This window comes from Vespula vulgaris, chromosome 5, assembly GCF_905475345.1.
Source record: "Vespula vulgaris chromosome 5, iyVesVulg1.1, whole genome shotgun sequence".
Lineage (NCBI taxonomy): Eukaryota > Metazoa > Arthropoda > Insecta > Hymenoptera > Vespidae > Vespula > Vespula vulgaris.
Genome location: NC_066590.1, coordinates 4,325,001 through 4,341,887, shown reverse-complemented (window position 1 = coordinate 4,341,887; position 16,887 = coordinate 4,325,001). Strand labels below are relative to the sequence as shown.

General features: G+C 38.9%; 1 protein-coding gene across 10 annotated transcripts in view; it reads left to right on the top strand.

Moving 5' to 3' along the window:
• Positions 1–16,887, top strand: part of LOC127063664 (AF4/FMR2 family member 4) — a 153,099-nt gene that overhangs the window by 78,037 nt on the left and 58,175 nt on the right. The window lies entirely within an intron of this gene.

Below are 16,887 nucleotides of genomic sequence, written 5' to 3'. Positions count from 1 at the left end.
TAATGTCAAATTTATGCTTGACATATATAATCATTATTTATAAATTACGTGGCGTTATTTTTAATTTCTACGATGACGACAAAGACAACGTCAAAGAGGATAACGATGACGACAACGATGACGATGACGACGATGACGACGATGACGACGAAGATGTGCGAATGACCTTTCGAATATTGCCATTGACTCTTTCACGTGTTCAACAGGTGCTTCTCTCGACTTTTAAACTTTCCTAATAACCGTTTTATGGGCCGGCTCTGCTCGGCATCGTTCGATAACGAGTGCGAAGAATTTTCGCGGCGGAACGTGGACGACTCCGGTAATCCAGTCTACATTTTTTTTTTTTATATTCTCTCGAGAAAAATTCCATTTTATCGATCCTCCACCTCTTTTCGTTTTATTCTTATTTACCTGCGTACGCACGTACCGGTGTATCAATTTCGAAAAAGAAAAGGAAAAAAAATTCATTCACTTTTTTTTCTTTTTTTTTCTTTTCTTCTTCTTCTTCTTCTTCTTCTTCTTTCCAACTCTGAGACTCGTTTCATTTAAAAAATGAAATTTATACGTTCGAGGGAAAAAGAAGAAAAAGAAACGAGAGAATCGCGAGTTTGTTTAAATCGCCCTTGAATGTATGCAGGTATAATATCAATTAGCTTTTAATGGACCAGTTTATTTGAAATTAGATTGAATCGACGAATTAGCTTCTAAATCTACTCGGATTTATCGAAAGTATTATACGGTGTTGAGGATATATTGTTGTTGCAGTTTATATACTCGGATATTTCAAATTTTCGTTTGTGGCTAGATATAGATTTAATCTATTACATACATGAGAGATATGTATGTAGATTTTATAGATCGAATATGTGCTCTCTCTCTCTCTCTCTCTCTCTCTCTCTCTCTCTCTCTCTCTCTCTCTCTCTCTCTCTCTCTCTCTCTCTCTCTTTACACTCACATACACACATTTATATAATATATATATATATATATATATAATATATGTTACAAATCGTCAGAAAGAAATTGGGAGGAAAAAGGATGACTTAAAGAATTCTGAGAATGGTTGAATTTCCGAGAGCTTGGTAGCATCTTTTTCTTTCTCTTTCTCTTTCTCTTTCAAGGTAGATTCGAAATCAAATATACGGAGAAACGGTGTCGCGATAGGGCAGAGCAGAGTAGGGATGTGAGAGTGGAGTCTAGAGGGTAGAGAGAGGATAGAAAAACGAGAATAAAAAGACCAAGTTAAAGAATAAGAGAAAACGGAGAAAGTATAAGAAGAAAGAAGGAATTGCAGTCTCGCTTTTTCTCTCTTTCTCTCTTCTCTCTCTCTCTCTCTTTCTCTCTCTCTCTCTCTCTCTCTCTCTCTCTCTCTTTCTCTCTCTCTCTCTAGGTTCTCTCGTTTCGGCTTCTCGGCGTCTATCGACTTTACGAGGCGCGCTTATACGTGACGCGAAGGCAGAAATGGAAAAACGGATTCCGGAAGGTTTTTCCGCATCCCACCAATATTTCCTACAAGCACTGACTCGCATACACATTTTCCTTTTCCTACGAAAGAATTGGACCGATCGTCGTTGCCTAACAATGTGTCTCGTTTTATATATATATATATATATATATATATATATATATATATATATATATTATGAATTTATTTCATAGTTTATCATTTATATACCTTGTTCGCTGTATTTAATAATTTCTTGACTATTCATCGTAATATCTTTTTACCGCTTTATTTCGCGTAACATCGAGATATATAGATACGAACAGAAGTTCGTCATTTTTCACTTTATTCTTTGCAAATTTTTTTACAATGTAACTTGTTTCTTCCTATCTTTTTTTCTTTCTTTCCTTCCTCCTCTCTTTCTCTCTCTTTCTACACTCACACACGCGCACATACACATTTTTTTCTCACCCTCTTTCTCTCTCTCTCTTTCTCATTGAAAATGCAGACGTATGCCCGACTAAGTTGGAAGCCGCGGGGACAGCTCGTGCGTATAATCATAGGAACGACACATAACGAACAAGGTCTTGAGCTCCTTCGTTCCGTATACACGGACTACACGCGTCGCTCGTTGCTTCTCATTCGCGTATATACTTACATACATACCTCCATACACGACGGTGTGCGGTTGCTACGGGGCATATCGGTAGAATCATCTCGTCTCGTTCTCTCTCTCTTTCTCTCTCCCTCTCCCTCTCTCTCTCTCCTTCTCTCTATCCCTCTCTTTTGCTCTTTCGGTCTCTTATATGCATGCACGCACGCACGCACGCACGCACGCACGCACGCACGCGCTCATCCTCAGTGTACCTCAGCTCCCTTTAAATCACAACTTTTCGCCATGCCTCTTGCGCTACATGGAAATGCAAATGCGAGCCGTTAATCTCGGTAATAAATACATGCGGCTTTCTCTCTCTTTCTCTTTCTCTTTCTCTCTCTTTATTTCTTTCTCTCTCAAGTTGAACTCGCCTTCACTCGAGTATCCTCGGCTCTCCTTATCCATTTCTGCATTTCCATCGATGTTTCCCCGTTGCACGTCGAACTTCTCTCGAGAAATGAAGATGATCTTTCTTTTCCCATCTACTCTTTTCCCTTTCAGATTTCTTTTGCTTTCCTTCACCGAAGCTCTTTTCTTCTCTCGAGATATACTTAGTTAGCCTCTATTTTTACTCGTCCAATGTTCTCGATTGACGTCTTTCTTCTCTCGCGAATTCGAAACTTATAAATATAGTCAAATCCCTTTCCTTTTCTTCTTCTTCTTCTTCTTCATCTTTTTCTTGTTCTTCTTTTTTTTCATCTTCTTGCTTTTCCTTTTTCTTTCTATTTTGTCTATGGGAGAAGGAAATCTTCTCGGTGAAATATATTTCCCTATAATGTAGAAAGAAAGGAACAGAAAGAGAGAGAGAGGGGAGAGAGAGAGAGAGAGAGAGAGAAAGATAGGGAGATGGTGAAAGAGATTTCGAAGCCCCTTACAAATTCGATAAAACGACGGTTCCCCACTCTTACGCTTATTACCAAGTTATTTTGGTCTCACGTAGTAGGTCACAGTTGTCGGATCGTTATTTCTCTCCTGGAGGATTATACATATATACATGCGTAGCATCCGTGCGTATATACGTACATACTTAAGATGATAGGTCGATAAATTAATCGGAAGTAACACTTAATATCCTAATTTTCCTTAAATCGTGTCTAATATATCGCGAGACTTCTATTTTTTTTCTTCTCTTTCTTTCTTTCTTTCTTTCTTTCTTTCTTTGTGTGTGTGTGTGTTTTTTTTAAACCTTGACGAAAATTAAATATCAATCCGATACGTCGAATTAAAATTGTGTTTCGAATATTCGTTATGTTTCGTATATGTCTATCTGGATATTTTAATTCCTGAAAAATGTTATAATTAATTGGCATCGTTCGTTGTCGAGACGTTGTTTTAAATGGAGTAAACGTGTTAAGGATATCCATCGAGAATCGAATGAAGTTTATACGTATTGCTCTTCTTTGTTATATCGAGTAGATGGAGAAACCATTCCATAGTAAGCCATAAATTTGCCGTTAAACGTGCCGGAATCGAGTCCTGGCGGAAAAACGCGTTGCCACACGGAAAAACACATATTGGACATATCCTACGCTTTTCCTTCGTAGAAAGGATACTCTCTCATCGTATCCTGTCGGATATGGTGTCTACGTCTATAAGTATCTTAGATACCAATACATAAATGTATACATACATGTATATATATATATATGCATGTTATGTATGTATATGTATATATGTGTGTGCATGTGTGTGCATGTGTGTATATATATATATATATACATGTATACAGAGGTGAAGATACATATATACACTCACATATATATTTACTTTACTTTCGAAGCAAGTTTGTCGTGATATCTAGGAAGAAAAGAAGAAGAAGGAAAGCTTGAAGGTAAAGAGGAATTTTCGGTCTCGTCGAAAAACGAGAGAGAGAGAGAGAGAGAGAGAGAGAGAGAGAACGAGTTAGAGATAGAGATAGAAATATAGATGTATAAAGATAGGGATAGAAATAGAGATAGAGATAGAAAGAGGAAAGGGACGACGAGCAGCAGCTTTATACCGCGCGAAATGGAAGTTCGCGGTTATTTCGAGAAAACGCGATTTCCTATCCCACGTTTTCTACTTTTTCCTTCGGTCGTGCAACCCGATAGATATATATCTATATATTTATTTACGTTATATAGAAAGTATGTACTAAAAGAAATCAAGACGAAAGATGTTAAAGACGACGAATTTATTTTATTATAATCCTAAGAATAGATATTTTAATCTCCAAGACAAATTATCTCGACGTCGAACGAATTTCATTTACAAACGGATTTTGAAAAGGTATCGAAGGATCATCGGTTTATTTCATTCTTTTTGGAACTGACGAATCTGTCAAAACTGTCTGCCTTTTTTTTTCTTCTTCTTTTATTTTCTCTCTCTCTTTTTTTTTCTGTGGAAGCAAATGGAAAGTATCACCTTAAAACAAGAAACGAGTCGCACTTTCGAGATTCGCCGACGCTGTCTCGCGTCTCCAATTAGCCTAATTAGTCGTGGCAACGTATATACTCGTTAAAGAAGAAACGCGAACTCGTTCGAGTCTATGAGAGAGCACATCGTCGATTTTGTTGAATCTTATCGCGTTATATATTTTCTATCTCCTTCTCTCTTTTTTTTTCTGTCTCTCTCTCTCTCTTCTATCCGCGTTCTACTTCCTGAATGAAGGAATACTTTCGACTTTTCCAAGTTTCCGAACGAATCTTTCGCTAAATTCAAAACTGTTGTACTTGTTCTTAGTTAAGTAATAGCTATTAATTTACCCGTTTGATATAAATAGCGAATGTCCTGAGAATACACGGATATATTTCTTCCTGTTACGTAAGAAAGAAAGAAAGAGAGACGGAAGAGACAGAAAAAGAGAGAGAGAGAGAGAGAGAGAGAGAGAGAAATATCCTGAATAATGCGAGAGTTCTCGGTCAAAGACTATTACGGTACTGTATTTTATACTGTATACTACTGTATTTTATTTTACGTAACTGTTACAAACGATCCTATAAACAGGATCGAACGGTGCTTTACGCAATTTCTTTGTAGTATAGTTACGTTCGTTACCACGTGCGAAAAGCTGATATCAATTTTTGTTTTTGTTTCTGTTTTCTTTTTTCTTTTTTTTATAATCGAAATAACTGTCACTCGTTTTTGGATTTTATTTAAACAAGACATAGAAAGTGGATAGATTTTTCTAAAATAAAAAAAAGAAAACACACACATATGTATGTATATATATATAACGATTGAATTGTTTCTCATCCTCTTTCTCTCTTTATTTCTAACTCGTTAGGAAAATGCACCTATCATAAATAGAGATCAACGGAATTAGCGGTCCACGCGTGCCGCGGGAAACCGAGCTCGGGCGCCATCGTAATTTCACCGGATGCGCACTTTCGAAATTAAAAGGAACGCGCGAAACTCTCTCGCTCGATTATCTAGCTTACGCGGGCGATCTTATTTAACGACGGCCATTATGTATGAGGATTGAACGCGTTAATATTTTATCGATCTAATTTTATCGAATGTGTTCAATTGGACACACTCTTTCTTCTTCTTCTTTTCTTCTTCTTTTTTATTTATTTAATTCTATTCTATTTTATTTTATTTTATTTTATTTTCTCTCCTATTGTTATTTCTTTTTCGTAGACATAGAAATACGTTTATATGCATTATACATGCGAGTAGAGAGAAAAAGCAAAATAATAGAAGAAGGGAACGTTTCGTGAGCCGAGGTGATTCGCGAGCGTTAAAACCAGAAAATGTTTGCGACAAGAGGGGAAGGATGGCAGAAGAGGAAAGCTAATCGTTGAACTTTGGTATTATGCGAAACGCGTAGAAAACGTTCGCCTACTCAGCTTCGTGAGCCAGTTAATGGCGGCACTTAATTCTTTCTAAGTAAAACGTCCTCCTCCTTCTCCTCTTTTTTACCGTTTCTCACTCGTCTCTCTTTCTTTTTCGTTCTCTCGTTCTATCGTTCTTCTTTTGCGCCAGCAAGAAGACGGTCCGACATGCGAATCGTTGAAAAGGCAGCTACGATTAATTATTAAATGCAACGTGATAGAGAAGAGTACACGCATTCGTATTTCGTAATACGAAGACGTGCGACTCAAGTTTTGTTATTAATGAAGTGTATTTATGTCTTTCTCTGTCTGTCTGTCTGTCTGTCTGTCTGTCTGTCTGTCTGTGTATCTGTCTGCATCTTTTTTCTTTCCTTTTGCTCTTTAACTTTCGAATCGTAGTCCCGTGTAAATTAATATGAATACATTATAGATGAAGATAACTAATATACCTTCTTTACGACGAATAATAGAGATCGTTATTATCGAATTATTTAGTCGTTCGTTTAACCAACCATCGTCGTTCGAGAGGCGATAATTTATAGAATATCGGCTTATGCATATCGTGTCGTGCGAACGCATCATTACGGAGGATTAATAAACTCAAACCAGTTTCTAACGCTTGCTAATCAATCAGCTATGGTAAAAATCGTTACACGATGTGCTGATCGATATGACGATAACAGAGAAACACGATCGATCGATCTGCGTCGGTTTCCTCGACTCTACCATGTGAAATCTTGTCGATACCATGGAACAAACCAGCACGATTTTTGTACGAAAAGGAGAAAGAGAGAGAGAGAGAGAGAGAGAGAGAGACAGAGAGAGAAACAGAAAGAGAAAGATAAAGGAGAGAGAATATGCACACGAAACGTTCGATATACATTATCGTCGTGGGAATCTCTTTCTCTTTATTTTTCCATCTCTTTTCCTCTCTATTACGATGAGATCGTTATTTGTCGGTTTTGGGGAAAAGCGAACAATGGATTATCGATTGCACTCGTCGTTTTATCTATCCATCTATCTCTCTTTCTCTCTCTCTCTTTCTCTCTTTCTCTCTCTCTCTCTCTCTTCTACACACGTGTATGTCTACATATACACAGTGGTGCATCGGTGCATGCCGACAATAAGCCCAGTCGTATCGGGATATATCGATGTGCCATGGTTTACGTAATTCGCCACCGAGGTTTAATGACAATACATCGAGAGTAGAAACGACCGAGAGAGAGAGAGAGAGAGAGAGAGAGAGAGGTGAGGGTAAGAGACGAGGAGCGGAGAGAATGGAGAAGGACGAGGACGAGGACGAGGACGAGGACGAGGAGGAGGAGGAGGAGGACGAGAAAGAGAGGGTGCAAGAGAGCAGAGAGCAGAGAGAGGAAGAGAAAGAGAGAGAGAGAGAGAGAGAGAGAGAGAGAGAGAGAGAGAGAGAGAGAGAGAGAAGGAACAACGACGATGACGATAATGACGATCACGAGGATGACGACGATGGCCCGTTGCTGCCGACGATGGTGACGATGATAATGACGATGGCGATGTCCGGACCGTGGAACGATGGCAAACACCGATCATTTACCGATCGGTTCGATGCTAGTGCGTTTTGGCAGCTGAAAATTCATTATCGGCTTCCGTGAGAGCACCGACGTAAAACTAAAGCCTGTACGGCCGATCGATCGATCCATTCTCTCTCTCTCTCTCTCTCTCTCTCTCTCTCTCCATCCTTCAACGATCAATGTTCTCAACGGGTTTAATGAAACTGTGAGACGAGATGGATGAACGAGAGAAAACTTTTATATCATATTTTCTTTTTTTTCTCCTCCCCCCTTTCTCTTTTCCTTCGAGATCATTTTCCCGGCATCATTTTCATTTTTCTTCTCCCTCTCTCTCTTTCTCTTTCTTTCCTTCTTTGTCTTTGTCTACTTATACTTTTTTTTATCGCATTGTACGTGAAAATCTTTCGTGATTAGCCGTCCTCTTTCTTTCCTTCCCCACTTTCTTCTTTTTTTTTTTATATATATATAAAGAGAAAAATGAAAACATTTTAAAGACCTATCATTCAAAGATGATACGATGGCCTTTCGCTTTAGGGTTAAATCCCAATTATTACTCTCCTTCCCTTCCTCTCTTTCTCTTTCTCTTTCTCTTTCTCTTTTGCTAACCGGAAAGCGAAGCCCGTGATTTGTAGGTCGTTTGATCGCATTATAGTCAACTCCTAGTGGTTTACGTAATCCCGATTTAAGTGTGAGCCTATATGCTGGATGAACGCGAACGCGTAGAGAGCTTACGTGTTAAGGAGAGAGACAGAGACAGAGAGACAGAGACAGAGACAGAGAGAGAGAGAGAGAGAGAGAGAGAGAGAGAGAGAGAGAGAGAGAGAGAGAGAGAGAGAGAGAGCGAGAGATATATAGATAGAGATAGAAATAGAGATTGAGAGAAACATCTCTCTCTCTCTCTTTCTCTCTCTCTCTTTCTTTTTCTCTCTTTCTCATTCTTGACCGACGGTCTAGTCGCGTTCTAGCATAGATTCGCATATATACGCCTGTCAGATTACACGTTATACTGGATTCAACGTTGGCTGCATTCCGTGCCTCTCCTGTTCCTCTTACTCCTTCTCTTTTAACTCCTGCTTCACCTCCATCGATGCTCGATCGAGCGTGTCTTCTCAAGGTCCGTTAACGATATTGTTTTCTTTACTAACACACTCGAACTCGTCTCGTTAATTTCTCTATCTCCGTTTTACCGATCGATTTACTCGAACGGAAAATCTTTCCCTCCTTTCTTAACTCCTTAACGACGTCTACTTACTCCGTTATCGATCTATCGAAAGAAAGAGAGCGAGAGAGAGAGAAAGAAAGAAAAATAAAGAAAAAGGAAAGGAAAAAGAGATAATTCGTTCTACTTTTACTTCTGCTTCGATTATCGGGTGAAAAGCAGGAAGAAGAAGGATTTATGTAACGTTGGTGAATGTACTCTAGTAAGATAAACAAAAATTTAGGGTCACTAGCAACGTCTTTTACTTCATTTTCATTTTTCTGTTATTTTTCTTTTCTTTTTTTTTCTTTCTTTACTTTTTTTTTCTTTCTCCTTCTCCTTTGATCATTTTCTTTCTTTCTGTTTCTTTCCTTTCTTCCTTTCTTTCCTTTCTTTCTTTCTTTCTTTCTTTCTTTCTTTCTTTCTTCTTTCTTTCTTTTAGACGGAAATTACGAAAGAGCAGGATATAAACGTATATCATCATACTTATGTACTACGTGCGTTTTCTCGCGATCCACACGAGCCATGTTTCCGGCATTTTGCGTGCGACTTGCCTCGCGACCGTCTTTTTACCGCTTGCTTTCGTCTCTGACCTCGTTTCCATCGCGAGCTTCGAACAGCGGCTCTGTCTAATCTCCCCGCCTTCGCAAAGCCTTCTCCTTCTTCTTTTAGTATATACATATATATATCTGTGTGTTTTATATATAGATGTAGATATATATAAAATATATATATACTAAGAAAGTATCTACATACATACTTTCGTTCCAGCAATCATTTATTCTCTATTTCGTGTCCAATCTCCTTTGAAAGAATTTCTTTTGAGACATGCAATATGAATCCTTAAGAAAACAAATCTTTAGTTACATTCACTATATCCCAATTTTTGGTAGCTCAACGTTGTCGACTTTCTTTCCTTTCTTCTCTTTTCTTTTCTTTTTTTTTTCTTTTTATCTTTCATTTTCCCATGTTCTTTCGCTTAGTTCATCAATTTGATTTTAATTAAACGATCGAACACACTATGCTTATTATCGCGTACTTGAGTCACAAAAATGTGGCTTATTATGTACTTTGATCAAAAGGTGACTTATCTCGCGTAAAAAAAATAGAAAGAAAGAAAGAGAGCAAAAGAGAGACAGAGAGAGAGAGAGAGAGAGAGAGAGAAAGAAAGAATATAAAGAAGCGAATTACCAAGGCATTTTTCTAATATCACGTCTAATCGAGAGCAATCGTAATAGAGTATGTCAAGTGCAACGATCATTGGGAGACTCTCGTCGTCGTTGCGAACGAATAGACGTTACTCTCCTTTGCAAATCCTTCGCGTGCTCGTAAATTAAATCGATTCTCATTGAGATAACGACTGCTTCATGTTTCTCAAGAAGGAAGTAGGAAAAAGAAAATAAGAAAAAAAAAGAACGAGGAAAAAGAAAAAGAGTAAAGGAAAGGAAAGAGAAGGGGGAGAAAAAAGAAAGAAAGAAGAGAAAAGAAGTATATCCTGGAGGATCAACGTTCAACTTTTAGGATCGCCTTTAATGACCTTAACTCCTCTTCTCGTCGAGAGAAACGTCTGGAAATCCGGAAAACGTGTCCTTCCGTTGCTTTTCCCCTCTTTCTCTCTCTCTCTCTCTCTCTTTCTCTCTCTCTGTGTTTCTCTCTGTCTCTTGTTCATTCTTCACTGGTGGTTTTCACGTTTTAGATTTCCGAGATGGACAGAGAGAGAGAGAGAGAGAGAGAGAGAGAGAGCTTTCGAGCGTCGTTGGTTTCCCCTTCGTCTACTATATTATTCAAATCTGCACGAAGAAGAATCCCAGGGTGAATTTTAAAGGGATGAAAAAGTCGAAGAGTGCCTGGCCGTGCCTTCTCTCCTTTTACTCTTTCGACCTTCTCTCTCTCTCTCTCTCTCTCTTTCTTTTTTTTTTATCTACTTTTTATCTCTTCTCCTCGTTCTCGTAACTTTCGCATTGTTTCCTTTAAAGATTTACATACGTCCCACGTCTCTCGAATTTACATCGACTCGCTCGTATTCGACGCCCATATTTGCGTTCGCGACCGATAAATCCGATTTCTCTCTCTCTTTCTCTCTTTCTCTTTGTATGTGTGTGTCTGTCTCCCTCTAATCTTCGTGGACCGAATTATAGGCTTGCACTAGCGAGCGTTTGTTACGTGTTGAATATCGAGAATTTAATATTAACTTATGCCCTGGCATCAAGTCGCGTAATCGATCGCTCTTGTAATTATCCACGACGCAAATCAACCTGCCTCGTACCCTTCGTGCCCTTTAAAATATTCCAAATGAGAGAGAATTCACGTCGATATTTTTCATTTCCAACGCAACAACGTCGTCTATTCATCTCTCTTTTCTCTTCCCCACTTCTTCTCTCACATCCACCACTCTTTCTCTTTTGCAACTCTCTCTTTTTTTCTTCCTTCCTTCCTTCCTTCCTTTCTTTCTTTCTTTCTTTTCGTTTTTCGTCTTTCCAGCTGGTGGCTATTTTTTTTTCTGGTAGCAAAGTACGCGTGCATAAGTAAATGCACGTGCGGTCGCACGCGTGTGCGCGTCGTCGCCAGCGCGTCGCAAAGTCTGATGGTATTTAGCGTAATTTATTAAACCACCATCCTGCCTGCTTTGACTGTTCCTCTCTCTCTCTCTCTCTCTCTCTCTCTCTCTCTCTCTTTCTCTTATATATACATATATACATATATATACATATATGTGTATATGTATATACAGTATAGTTAGAGAAGGACGAGAATAGAACGGACGCTTGGTTGCTGAAACATGTGCGATATACAACCAATACATAGTTGCAACATATACACAAGTACGTAGAGAACGGACATATACTACAGAGACAGAGAGAGAGAGAGGGAGGGAGAGAGAAAGAGAGAGAGAGAGAGAGTTCGCGTATACGCACACATACAAATAGGTTGGTCTGGGTCTCTCACTTGGCGGGGGGTGGTATGACGGAATCAATACCGGTGTGTGAGAGGGTGGGATAATGCGGTGGCTTGACGAGAGTTGTAGGTACTAAGAGAGAGAGAGAGAGAGATATGCAAGGTGGAGGAAGGAGAGAAGGAGAAGGAAGAGAAAGAGGAGAAAAAGGAGGAGGAGCGAGCGAGCGAGCGAACGAACGGCGCATAGTTATATGTACTTACACGTACAAACGTACATATTTACGTATACGGAATCATATCTTTGTGTTCGTCTGTGTGAGAGAGTTGGAATAAGAGGGTAAGCGGAGGAACGAAGGGAAGAAAAGAGAGAACTCGAGGACTACCGGAGGAAATAAACAATGGGCTGGTAACCCACGTTCGGTGGTACACGCTGCTGGAAAATTACCTACGATGCCGTATAATGGTGGAAGGGAGGAGAGGAACGAGAGAGAGAGAGAGAGAGAGAGAGAGAGAGAGAGAGAAAGAGAGACGGAAGAAGGTGGTCGGCCACCGATAGGGAGTTAATCTTCTCGTTCCTCGTAGCGTTCTATCCTTTCTTTTTCTTTCTTGCTTTTTTTCTTTTATTGGAAAGTTATAATCACTGTAACGATTAACGGATAGTTTTTCTTTTCTTTTTCTTTTTCTTTTTTTTTTTTTTTTTAATATATACTTAATACCTACTTATTGAGAAATTGAGAGAGAAAAAGAGAGAGAGAGAGAGAGAGAGAGAGAGAAAGAGAATCGAGCAAATGAAACGAGTCAGTTTGTTGTAGAAACAGCGGATTGGTCGGTACGCCGAAAAATTTGACGGATTCACGGCTCGGTGAAAATCATTTGTTGGACTCACTGAACGGACCGTGTTCGTTTGGTACAGAGAAAGAGAAAAGAGAGAAGAGAGAGGTGTATGTTTAACCTTTCTCCTACCGAATAAAAACTGTATTTCTGGCGTTATAACGACAATTGAATTATCGCGCTTTCCATTCGAACGGATCGTGTACTCGCTTCGATGAAACGTGCGAGCATGAATAAGAGAAAAAAAAATAAGAGAGGGCGAGTTGGGGTGGGAGGGGTGGGAGGCGGAGGAAAAATTTTGAATTTTTTTTTTCCTCGAGAATAGTATCGTTTAAAAGCAGGCAGAGAGAAAAGGGAGTAAAAAAAATGGGGCTCGATATATTTGTATTTTTTTTTATTCTCTTATCTTTCATTTACCTTTTCTTTTTTCTTTTCTTTCTTTCTTCTTTTTTTCTTTTTTAATTCTTTTTTCCTTCTCGTCTTTCGTATCTTCCCGACATTCAGACACCAAAAGATTTATTTTCCAACTCCTTTCTGTCTGTCTTTCTCTTTCTCTCTCTCTTTTTCTTTTTCTTTCTCCTTCTTCTTCCTATCTTTTTCTTTTTACAATTAGAAAATGAAGCGAACGCGCGAGCACGATATTCTTTTCACCAGTGAAGCAGCTTCCAAGCTTTTCTTTTTACTCTTTTCTTTTTCCACCCACCTACCGATAGTTTCCCAGACCGGGAATTCTACTCCTTTACTTTCTTTCTCCTTTCCTTTCTTTTTTTTCCCTTCTCTTTACTCTACGTCTGTCTCTTTCTCTTTTTCTTTCTTTCTCCAACTTTTTTTTTTCTCTTTCTCTCTGGTCGTTATTAAGCTCCGTAATCCGGCGATATCTCAGTTCTTTAATGCTTCGTGCGAAATCGTTGCCATCGGAGGTAGAGTGCATCGACTTTTCTCTCTCTCTCTCTCTCTTTCTCTCTCTTTCTCTCTATTTCTCTCTTTTATTTTTTTTTCTTTTCCTCCCTCTCTATTTATTCGTCTTCTTTTGCGGCACCGTGCGAATTCGCTCGCTCTATTTGGCTCGCATTCGACCCAAATCTCGTTGGACGTCGCGTCGCGATGTATACGACCATTTCGAAGAGTCCCTTTACCTTCTCGCAGCAAAGAGTAAGAGCAAAAGAGAAGAAGGATTAACAGCAAAGAGAAAGAGGTAGAAAGGGGCAGAAAGAGAGAGACAGAGAGACAGAGAGAGAGAGAGAGAGAGAAGATGAATTAATCGCACCCTTGGCACGAGTCCATGATTCGAATTTAGCCGCGGCATCCGTTTAACCTCGGTAATGCCTATCATGAATTTCGGTAATTTCCCTTCTTCATTCCTCTACCCCTTCCTTTCGACTTTCGATTTCTTTGGGACTTCTACCTTCACTGGCATACCTCGGTTTGTTATACCTATATTTCCATAGAAGAATTTATCGACTTTCTGGTACCAACGAAACTTTCAACCATTATCCGATACTTCCCCCATTAGTTCGGCATTAGACATTAATTCCTAATAGAAAAGAGAAAATTTTCCATTTTCTATTGAATATTCCATACTATATACGACTGTTCTATAGAATTATTCTATCGAAAAGTCACTATATTTTAAACGACGTTCCTAATTACGTTGGAACGTTTTTGTAAAAAAAAAAAAAAAAAGAAAGAAAAAAAAAAGAGAAGAATTAAACTTGATTAGTCTTAAATCGTATTTATCGTGTTCATAAAGTTTGTCATGAGTTTTTGTTAGAGGGGTTAGGGACAGAGAGAGGGTTGATTCGGGGTAGTAAGGCGCAGGGGGACAGCAGGACAGCAGGAGTTGGGGTTAAGAGGTAAAGGGTAAAGGGTACGGGGGTTTACGATCAATAAACGAGGAACATAGCGAAAGTCAAGCGAAGTGGTTTTGATCGTTAAACGTAATAGTGAAGATATCCGTTTATCGCTTCATTGCACGCGCACGCTAATTCTTGTTACTTAACGCATCGCGACAGGGGCCGGGCTTCCTTCTCCTCTAATCACGATGCGATTAGGTAAGTGGTATTTCAATGTCGATCGCCAATTTATTCGTTCGCTCGAGCGTCAAATCTTTTCCACGCGATAATCCTCTTCTCTCGTCCCTACAAACAAAAATGTATGTGTACCCTATGTTCTTTCTCTCTCTCTCTCTCTCTCTCTTTTATTTCTTCTTTCCTTTTTCTTCTTTTTATTTTTATCGCTTCGAAGAAAATCAGGAGGAATGGAATATCCGTGATTGATACATTCGTGAATTTCTAAAGAGAAAAAAAAAAGAAAAAAGAAAAAAAAAAATTGCGTTGGATCGGACTGTTTTTCTCGAAATAAAAATTTTCCCGTCTGTCGTCTTTCGCTTTGCCTTTAATCACAAACGTCTGGGGTTACGCAAGAATACGCAGGAAAGAGAGGAAAAGAGAAAGAAAAGAAGAGAGAAAGAGACAAAGAGAAAGAGAAAGAAAACCGAGAGGAGACATTCAGGGTGAAAGAGAATAAAGTAGAGGATGGAAATAGAAAGAGAGCGAGGGTATATAGATAGGGGGAGGTAGGGTGGAGAAAAGGACGAGAAGAAGGACGTCGCCGGTGGACCGAGAAAAGGAAAATGGTAGATCGGGAGAGGACGGAAATTGGAGAGGGAGTTACGAGTAGAGACGATGCTTTTGCTTCTACGTTACCGTGCTTGCTGTGCTTCTCTCGACGTAGAAAAGAATGAAAAATAAACGGCGATGAGAGTGGAGAGAAAGCGATGGATGGACCCCGAGTATTTTCTGTCTCGACGCCACGATGATTAGTAACCCCCGACACTTCGTGCCAAGCTAGATTGTCATCCCTTTCTTCGTCCCTTCTTCCACTAGCTCGCTCTGCCTCTCAACCCTTCTCTTATCTTTATTTTTTTTCTAACTTATAAAAGACCTACTCGCACACAGTTAACAAACTTTCCATTTAATCGAGCTCGCTCCTCTTATCCATTTTGCAATATTATTATTATTATTATCATCGTTATTTTCTTCGACGTATCGTGTTTTGCAAATTTCCTTCGTATTCGTTCGAACGTCGATTTGGTTGTAAAGGAGGATAGTAGGAGATAAGGAAGAAGGATTTAATTTTTTTTTTAATATCTTTCCTTCTGACGCAGACCGCGAATATATATTCTTTATTATCGTTCTGCATGTATAATTTGAGTGATTAAAAAAAAAAAGAAAAGAAAAAAAAGGAAGAGAATTACTCGTATATTTAAAGCGTGACGACGTAGGTAGGGTAAAAAAGTGTTGTCAAGGAATACATAATTAGCGATTTCACGCGTCGATTTAGGAAAAAGTATACTATTTCAGCGCGTCGTCGCGATGGCAGGATGATTGGTGGGACGGTTTCTATCTACTCGTCTATGATTACTAACCTTGAAGAATACCGCTTATATTTCATTGGGAACGTTTCGAAGTGATCGATCGTCGCCCAGCGAAGGCACGTTTCGAGCTCGTGCTGTGTAAAGTCGAACGATCGTTGATCTTTTTAACGAGTACATAGTTCAAGAAGGTGTGCAAACGCTTCAAAGCTGAACGTACATGAAAGATATAGATATAAAACTGCAACCTCGTTTATCCGATACAGTAGAGGCAACCGCTGACTTCTAAGAGATCATGCTTAATCGTGGATCATTATTATGCAGCCTTTGTAATGCATTAATAATCGTTGTTTTAACGACATCGAGGTTAGCGTAGGAAGGTACGAAGCTTGTGCTGAATGACCGTACGACGAGAAATTTTTATGCCCTGGTAAATAAGTCGACGACGACGACGACGACGACGACGACGACGACGATGAAGAAGAGAATGGAACGTGAAGCGAATTAAAAATATAAGTCAGTGTCGGACTCATTCTTGTCCATTTCGTGCAAATGAAATTTTCGAAAGAATTACATGATACTCGTTGAAGATTTATAAAGCATCTTTTTTAAACTATTATTATCAATTTATTATTATTATTATTATTTTATTAAAATTGATCATCTTCATCGTTTTTACACATTTTCATTATTTCTTTTTTGTTTGTTTTTTTTTTGTTGTCATCTTGTTTTTTCTTTTATATATATATGTATGTATGTATGTATGTATGTATGTATGTGTGTATGTATGTATGTATGTATGTATGTATGTATGTATATATATGTATTTCTCCGAAATATTATCTTATACGATACGACCTTTTCGAAATTCGTGGAATTTCAATATAGAGAATTATTTAAAACTTCGGAGCGAACGTTGTATCATTTCAGTACGAAATAATATGATAATACGAAGCATACATAGACCGAGCCGAGTATTATGATGTAGTAAAGAGACGAATGGCTGGCAGTAACAGGTGGTACGCCTGAGAAGAGACGAGGTCATCTCGCCGAGAGATATCCTTTGAAAGTCGAAGCCGAGTAGCATCTCTTGACTTCGGTGTTACACGTATCTACGCGACACGCTGAC